This window comes from Eschrichtius robustus, chromosome 8, assembly GCF_028021215.1.
Source record: "Eschrichtius robustus isolate mEscRob2 chromosome 8, mEscRob2.pri, whole genome shotgun sequence".
In the NCBI taxonomy this organism is placed as follows: domain Eukaryota; kingdom Metazoa; phylum Chordata; class Mammalia; order Artiodactyla; family Eschrichtiidae; genus Eschrichtius; species Eschrichtius robustus.
The window spans coordinates 90,479,001-90,486,988 of NC_090831.1; the positions used below are offsets into that span (position 1 = coordinate 90,479,001).

The 7,988-nt window shown below is 40.1% G+C and overlaps 1 pseudogene; it reads right to left on the bottom strand.

Moving 5' to 3' along the window:
* Positions 1–1,870: 1,870 nt before the first annotated feature.
* On the bottom strand, positions 1,871–6,011 carry LOC137768321 (nucleolar complex protein 2 homolog pseudogene; annotated as a pseudogene).
* Between the last annotated feature and the right edge of the window lie 1,977 nt (positions 6,012–7,988).

The window sequence follows — 7,988 nt, forward strand, 5'->3', positions numbered from 1 at the left end:
CTTAGTATAAAACAAAAGTAAAATGAGCAAAATGAAAGCAAAAATCATAAAGGAAGAAGGGAAAAAAGGATGATAATACCAGATACAGCATAAAATGTTTTCCAGATATCACACATACATATTTTCCCTTCTCAACTTTTTGAGGATGCACATTATTCCAATCTTTTTTATACAGCCCAAACTGCTACTAACATTATGTAATGTATCCTTTCTTTGCTTTGTTGTCTCAGATAATTTTTCATGGTTTCCAGTTTTCAAATTTATTAAGTCTGCTATAAAGAAAAAACAAAAATAACTAAGGATAATATTACGACTACATATGGAAGAAAGTACTTGGAGGTTACTGCACCAAGGCATGGAACATGGCTAATTCCTCACTGTCCGGAAAGGATGAAGTCCTTGCCAATAAACTTCAAATAATGTGAACAATCTCTGAGAAATTTGACATTAAGGTTTTCTATTAGACAGTATACGAAATCTCATCCACTCAGAGCCACTGAAGTGACAGTGCAAGAATGGGTCAAAATAACCACCAATGAAACATATTATCATTAACTGTGCTTCAAATCACTGGCTTGATGATACATTGAAAAGACCTAAATCTAGTGGAAAGGTTTCATGAGGCCTCATTTACCCATAATAATTTGGTACAGAGTTAATGAGTTCATTCTAGTCCTCTGCCTTCAATTCCCTCTTTCTGTGTGTTTTTTCCTCTAGTGGAGAAGTAGACACTCCAACACAGGTCACAGGGACTGCAGAGGGAAACATCTGTCTAATGATGGGAATTCCACTGATTTTAGAAATATAGTAATAATTAAAATGTGTAGGAGGGGCTTCCCTGGTGGCACAGTGGTTGAGAATCTGCCTGCCAATGCAGGGGACACGGGTTCGAGCCCTGGTCTGGGAAGATCCCACATGCCGCGGAGCAGCTGGGCCCGTGAGCCACAACTACTGAGCCTGCGCGTCTGGAGCCTGTGCTCCGCAACAAGAGAGGCCGCGATGGTGAGAGGCCCGCGCACCGCGATGAAGAGTGGCCCCCGCCTGCCGCAACTAGAGAAAGCCCTCGCGCAGAAACGAAGACCCAACACAGTCATAAATAAATAAATAAATAGATAGATAGATAGATAAATAAATAAATAAAAATTAAAAAGATGCCCAAGCGATTCACACATATATTAAAGTTTAGAGGTATTGACCTTGACCTTGTGATATAGCCTAGGAATGCCTATTCTTGACACAACACCTGGAAATGAATAGTAACCAAATACATGCAGGAGGACTAGACCAATTCGGCCTGGTAGCATTTTAGAATTTTATTCTCCCTTCTCTGATCCTTAGAGCCTCCTAGTCACAAATTTTCCCAAGCACAGACCCATTTATTGTGGGTCTATAAATAGTAATGAGTATATCTAGACAAGTAAGTCACTTTCAGGATTTAGGTCTTTATAAAAACAGAGATCTCAAATAAGACCTATTGCCTGTTTTGTTGTTGTTGTTTGTTTGTGTTGCTTTGTTTTCTATTCTATACAGGAAGACTAGCCACCTTGGTTGCTTCCTTACAACTACTCAAAGAGTCATTTAAGAGTCTCAGAGGAAGCACTGGAGATCCCTGCAAGACCAGGGCATATTTTCAGGGCATAAGAAGATTATAAAAATAAAGATTCCAATGCCCCAAAGGCTGATTTCTCCAGGAATCTGCATTTTAAAGTGGACTGTTCTTTGTTCTTTTACAGATAAATTCACTATACCTGGCTTTATTCAAACCTGTGATTTTGCCTATTTAGGAATTGACTGAATAGACTGGCCAATGAACACCTTCTTTCGTTCTCTGTTATCAGAAATTTACCTCACAGTGTGCATGCATTAGGGACTAATGTTCAGGGCGATGTTTTCCATTGAGGTCCATGAACCACCTGCAGGTACCTGGTATTCCTGTCAAAATTTCAGGTACCTTGGCCATACCCAACAAATGAGGATCACTGGATGGAACTGGCATTGTTTCTGTTTCCCCATGAACATCTAATACGCAACCAAGTCTGGAAACCACTTCTCTAGGGCATTACTTCTTAACCCTAGTTGCACATAAGAATCACCTGAGGACATTTTCAAGTATACTCTACTATGCTCCAAGCCCAGTGCTCCTGATTTATTTGGTCTGGGGAGTGGGGATGGGCATCCATCAGTATTAAATGTCCTATAGTGTTTCTAACCAGTTTTCTGGCTAACATAGCCTGCAACTGGTGATCACAAGATGAGTCTCCCTACATGAAAATAATCAGGTCAACATTGGTGCTTTGCCATCCTGAGTAACAGCACTTTCTACACCTTTAACCTTTGTCTGATGTTCACCTAATAACTCCCTCTCTGCTCATCGAAAGCCAGATAGATTCTGTCATTATAATTGCAGACCAGTGAAGAGATGCCCATCTTCAGAATCGAAAGAGAACAATTCCCAGCTATACTCTCACATATCTTGCTTTTGGATTCATTATCCTTAGCCACTGTTCCTTGCCTTCACAGGATTGTTACTATATTTCATTTTGGAGGAATGGAGCATATTCCAAGTGGAGGAAGTGGTGCAGTAAGTGTAGTCTTCAGGAAAATGTCATAAGTGACTTCTTTTCATTCATGAAGCAGGTCATGAGTAATAGTAGGAAGGCATGAGATTCTTACTCTATTTCTCTCTATGTCATTTTAGCGATCATACCATGTAGCTTCTTTGTCAAAAAAAAAAAAACAGGCAGAATTATCATTATAACAGGTGCAATAACAGGTGCAGTTTGACGGATAGCTATCACATTAAAAAGCTGTCTAAATCACAAAGATTATAAATAAAGTAAGGGCCCTACCAGAGGTAGATGTAAGAAGAAACTCTGTAGTTTATCCTTTTGTAAAGTAAAAAGGAAATTGGCTTCGATTTTTTTAAGTACATGTTTTAGGATAGGGTTTATAAAGAAAGATGTATATTTATGCAGGCACAATAATTTTATATAATGGATTAGACAAAAGAGATCTTAGAAATTCTCTAGCACTCATTTACTTGTTTACACGTGAGAAGAAGACAAAGACCATTGGAGATTCTATGACCTTTTTCTTACACTGTAGTTAGAAGCAGGTTCAAAACAAAAAGTCAAGTGTCCTGACTTCTAGCCAGTGTTCTTCCCCCACTCCCCAAATCTCCTTTGTCTTTGAAAGGATAAATGAAATTAAGTATAGGAATTTGACATTTAGATTCATACCATGAAATCAGGTTTTTTAAAGGTGGGATTGATTTTTAAGGTGCAAAAGATCACTAATGCATGAGCATTTAAATATCTAAATTAGATGTAATAATACATTTTATTGAAGATTTAAAATGGCCTGCGCTTTTAATGTTAATAGTTTTCAAACATCTCCTAATAGGTAGGCCAATTAATGCGGAATGAATACATAGCACCATTATTTAAATAATGTGAAAGTTAAATGTGCTTCTTATCTTATTTTTTCCTTTATTCTGAGATACTGTCTAAGTGGTGGTTTGCATCTGGTAACTTTTCCTAGTCACATGTTGTTTTTGTAGTGCAGTTTGTAAATAAAGCAGGACTTGCAGCAGGTTCAACTTGAAAAATAAAACCTGTGGCCAACAGTATCCTGAAAGGCTGGTTAGATGGCAAGTGGATAGAAAGAGGCTTGGCAAATTACCTACCCCCTCTTCTCCTAATTCCCTAATTTGTAAAATGGGACTTACAACTATTCCTTTTTCAAGAGATAATTTGTGTAAAGATTCAATATTTACATTTTAAAGATCCCATTCAAATTGTCAAGGGCAACTTTTGTAGCTATTTGCTTTTGAGATGTTTTTTGAAGGAAAAAAAAAGAAAGGCAACATCTTCACTAGTCTGGGTAGAGTAGGATTAAAAAGTTCTTAATGCAAAATAGTTATAAAAGAGTAAGTTTTTTGTATTCCATATAAAATTTTATCAACAATAATCATTTAAATAAGTAAAACCTTGTTTGAAATAAAGATAATCTGTTTAAGGAAAGTTGAAATGCTTTCTCAAGGAAGTCTGACATGTGTGATAAATTGAATAAGAGAATTGAAAGTTTGATTCAGAATACTTACTAGCTGTGAAAGGTTGGGGAAAATTATAGATGTATGTTGCCCAAATGTTTTCATAAACGTAGGCCAAGACTCAAAAAGAAGGCAGTGCACTCAGAAATATAATAGCCTAGAGCCAATTCATTATCCAGTGAAAAGAAATAAAAATGATTACCTCACTGATCTAAGTACTAATTGCACATTTGCAGATTTAACATTTTCCCCAATAATTTGTGAGAGGCACATTTAGCTAGTGAGTAAACCTAGCTAGCTGCCTGCCCAGCAAGCGAAATGCCACGTGGCTTTTTTGTTCCATTTACATTATTTCATATGCTATAATGCTGAGGTTGCGATTTTAAAACAAAACAAATTTATAAATGCTTATTTTTTTTAAAAAAGCACACTCAAAAGAAATAACTGGGGCTTCCCTGGTGGCGCAGTGGTTGAGAATCTGCCTGCCAATGCAGGGGTCACGGGTTCGAGCCCCGGTCTGGGAAGATCCCACATGCCGCGGAGCAGCTGGGCCCGTGAGCCACAATTACCGAGCCTGCGCGTCTGGAGCCTGTGCTCCGCACCAAGAGAGGCCGAAATAGTGAGAGGCCTGAGCACCACGATGAAGAGTGGCCCCCACTTGCCACAACTAGAGAAAGCCCTTGCACAGAAGCGAAGACCCAACACAGCCATAAATAAAAATAAATAAATAAAAATTGTAAACAAAATACACATAACATAAAAAAATAAAAAAAAAAAAATAACTGGCATTGATGTAGAGAGTAAATATTACATAAACCCAGGAGTTCTAAGAAACTCGTAGAGAGGGGCTAAATCAAGGGCTCGAGAGCCTCGTGGGGCAGGCAGTGCTGAGGGCGCGGCAGCACAGGTAGAGGCAGTGCACCAAGGTCCAGTCAGACCCTGACTGGTGTGTCTTCTTCTTGCACGTGGTCACAGTGTTGCCCAGGTGGATGGCAAGCTGGCGGGTGTAGAGGAAGGCACGCTGGTAGCAGACACTGGGGCCCAGGGCCAGCAGCTTGGCTAGGGTCAGCTGCATGAAGCTGAGGAGGGGCAGAGCGCTCCAAGAGGTGAACTTGCAGTTCCTGAAGTACGTGACGTACGTTTGTTGAGGGCTGGATGAGGAAGGCATCCTTCTTGCGCCGCAGACTCTTATGAGCACCAGGAAGGCCAGCACTCGCAGCCTCTCTTCACTCCTGCTCCACAGGACCACCGTCCTTGTGGGCAGCATGAGGCACCACGGCCACCAACTGCATGACTGAGCTCTGGGAAGCCTTGAGGTCCACATGGAACTACCCTCCCTCACCCAGTGGACTGCTGGATGGCCGCAGCACTCAACTGCTGTCCTTCAGGGCTTTTCCAAACAACAGCTTGTGGAGGCAGCCGAAGAGAGCTCTGATGGAGAAGGTGGGCAGAGCACTGAACACAGCACTGTCGACGACCTGGAATTTGCTGGCCTCAGTACCTTGCTGGTCTCCTTGGGTGGTGGGCAGGACAGCTTGGAACAGTTGCACAACTTGGTGGCACAGCTCTGGAGTAAGGGGCTGCTTTGCCTGCTGCCTACTTCCATGTCTTGACCCTGGTGAGCAGCCCTGCAGCCCTGCAGCCCTGGGGCAGCAGCCCTCTTCACTCTGGGGACCTCGTCGTTACCCTCCTCAGCTTCCTCCTCCTCACTGCTTCTTCCTGCAGGTCTGGCGAGGAGTGGAACGGCTCCTCTTCACCCTTAGAGCTGTCCAAGTGGCTAACGTTCAGCAGGCTCTGGGTGTTCTCCTGCAGGACCTTGTGGAACTCAGAATCTTGTCCTCCAGCCAGGAGAGCTGCTCCTTGTGCCAAAGGCATGGCCTTGATACTGGCTGGTTGGGGGGCTCCTGCCTGGCCAACCTACCTCTCTGTAGCTCTGTGCCTTTTCTGTCTCTAGTGTCATTATCTATTTGTTTACTTGTTTATTTATCTATTGCTTATTTGCTTATTTATTAGTGATTAAACAATGAGGCTTTTGGTCAATTTGTTTTGTTTTTCTGTTGGCAGTAGTTGGTGTAAGGAGATGTTAAAAAATCAGAATTACAGGGGCTTCCCTGGTGGCGCAGTGGTTGAGAATCCGCCTGCCAATGCCGGGGACACGGGTTCGAGCCCTGGTCCGGGAAGATCCCACATGCCGCGGAGCAGCTAAGCCCGTGCGCCGCAACTACTGAGCCTGCCTGATGCAACTACTGAAGCCTGTGCGCCTAGAGCCCGTGCTCTGCAACAGGAGAGGCCACCACAATGAGAAGCCTGCGCCCCGCAACAAAGAGTAGCCCCCGCTCACTGCAACTAGAGAAGGCCCGCGTGCAGCAGCGAAGACCCAATGCAGCCAAAAATTAAATAAATGAATAAATAAATTTATAAAAAAAAAAAAATCAGAATTACAGACCTCAGTTTTACCTCAATTTCCATATAGCTTTCATAGTAGATGAAACATAATCACATATATTTTAAAAAATAGTTTTCATAGTTAATTGCATATGATCAGGTATATTTATAATTAATGTTTAATACATAAATGCTATGTGGATTTTATTTAATTAATTTATTTATTTATGTTTAACATCTTTAGCTATGTGGATTTTAAAATGTTGTACCTACTCACAGTTATTTTATAATATTTTATTATTTCAGCAAAGGAATATGCTGCAATTCCATAGAAGAAGTATGCCAGCTGTTTTCACTGAAGGGTTTTCTGGAAGTTAAGGTGGAATGACTTTGTTTTTTCTACTATGTTATATCCCATTTCTAATAAATCAACTTTCCAAATTGTCAAAGGTGAGAGTTATGGATAATATTTCTCGTCAGGTGATAACAGAAATTGAGAAAAATATAGAAAAAAATAAAAAGATTGAAAGACAAAGAAGAAAGATACATAAACAACCTTTTTTTTGATATCTTGCTATAATTCTTTTCACTCTTTTTAAAAAAACTTTATAATTAATCATTCTCTTTTTTGGACAAAATGACCGTTTCCAGTTTCTAGCTTACCCTTTGAGCAGCAAATTCTCTTTTAATTTTCAAAACATATTTTGAAGGAAATCCTTCTAGATAAACCATAAATCCCTTTATCTTCTTGTACAAAAAATAGAAAGTGTTGTTTTACCTTTTGTTCCTAAGTCTGTATCATCACCATGAATGAATTACTACCCTGCAGCAATGCCCTCAGTGGGTACTGAAATGTGTGGACTTGCTTACCTTTCACACAAGGGGGCAATCTGTTTCTTAGGATGTTTATGTGGATGTGCTTGAGTTTTAACATTGAAATATCATATATATCTTCACATCAATTTCTCCTGAAATATATCATTGTGTTCACTCCAACATACATCAAAATAGTACTCATTTCTGGTCCTCTGGCTAGTAGGGATCTGGGATCATTATCCATAAGTTGATGTTCCTGATCTCTAAAATATTTTTATATACAGTAAAAATAGAGTTTCTTATCCAGTACAGCTTTGCTTAATAAGTACATAATCGTTTGGCGGTTTCTGTCTAGGCACAAATATATCCCTCACGTCTTCAGAAAATTCAGGTCATTATTCTCCTTGGTGCCAAACTTAATAAGATAACCTGAGCTTCGCTTTTTAAGAGATGAAATATTACATTAGCTATAGGACATTAACAAGAAAAACAACGCAACTGTGGACTGAAGTTTGCCTCTGATAACTCGATTTTCGAATGTATTATGCTAATACTGCCAAGCAGATGTTACAGCTCTGTGGGCATTTTATGTGAGCTGCTGGAGGAAAGACTGAGGATTTTTTTTCTTCTTTATTTCTGAGGATGCCTTTTAAATCAATAAAACATATGATAGTAATCATGAGGAGAGAACATCCATTCTGGTAACTTTTAAGTGATATCCCCATTGGCAATGGCT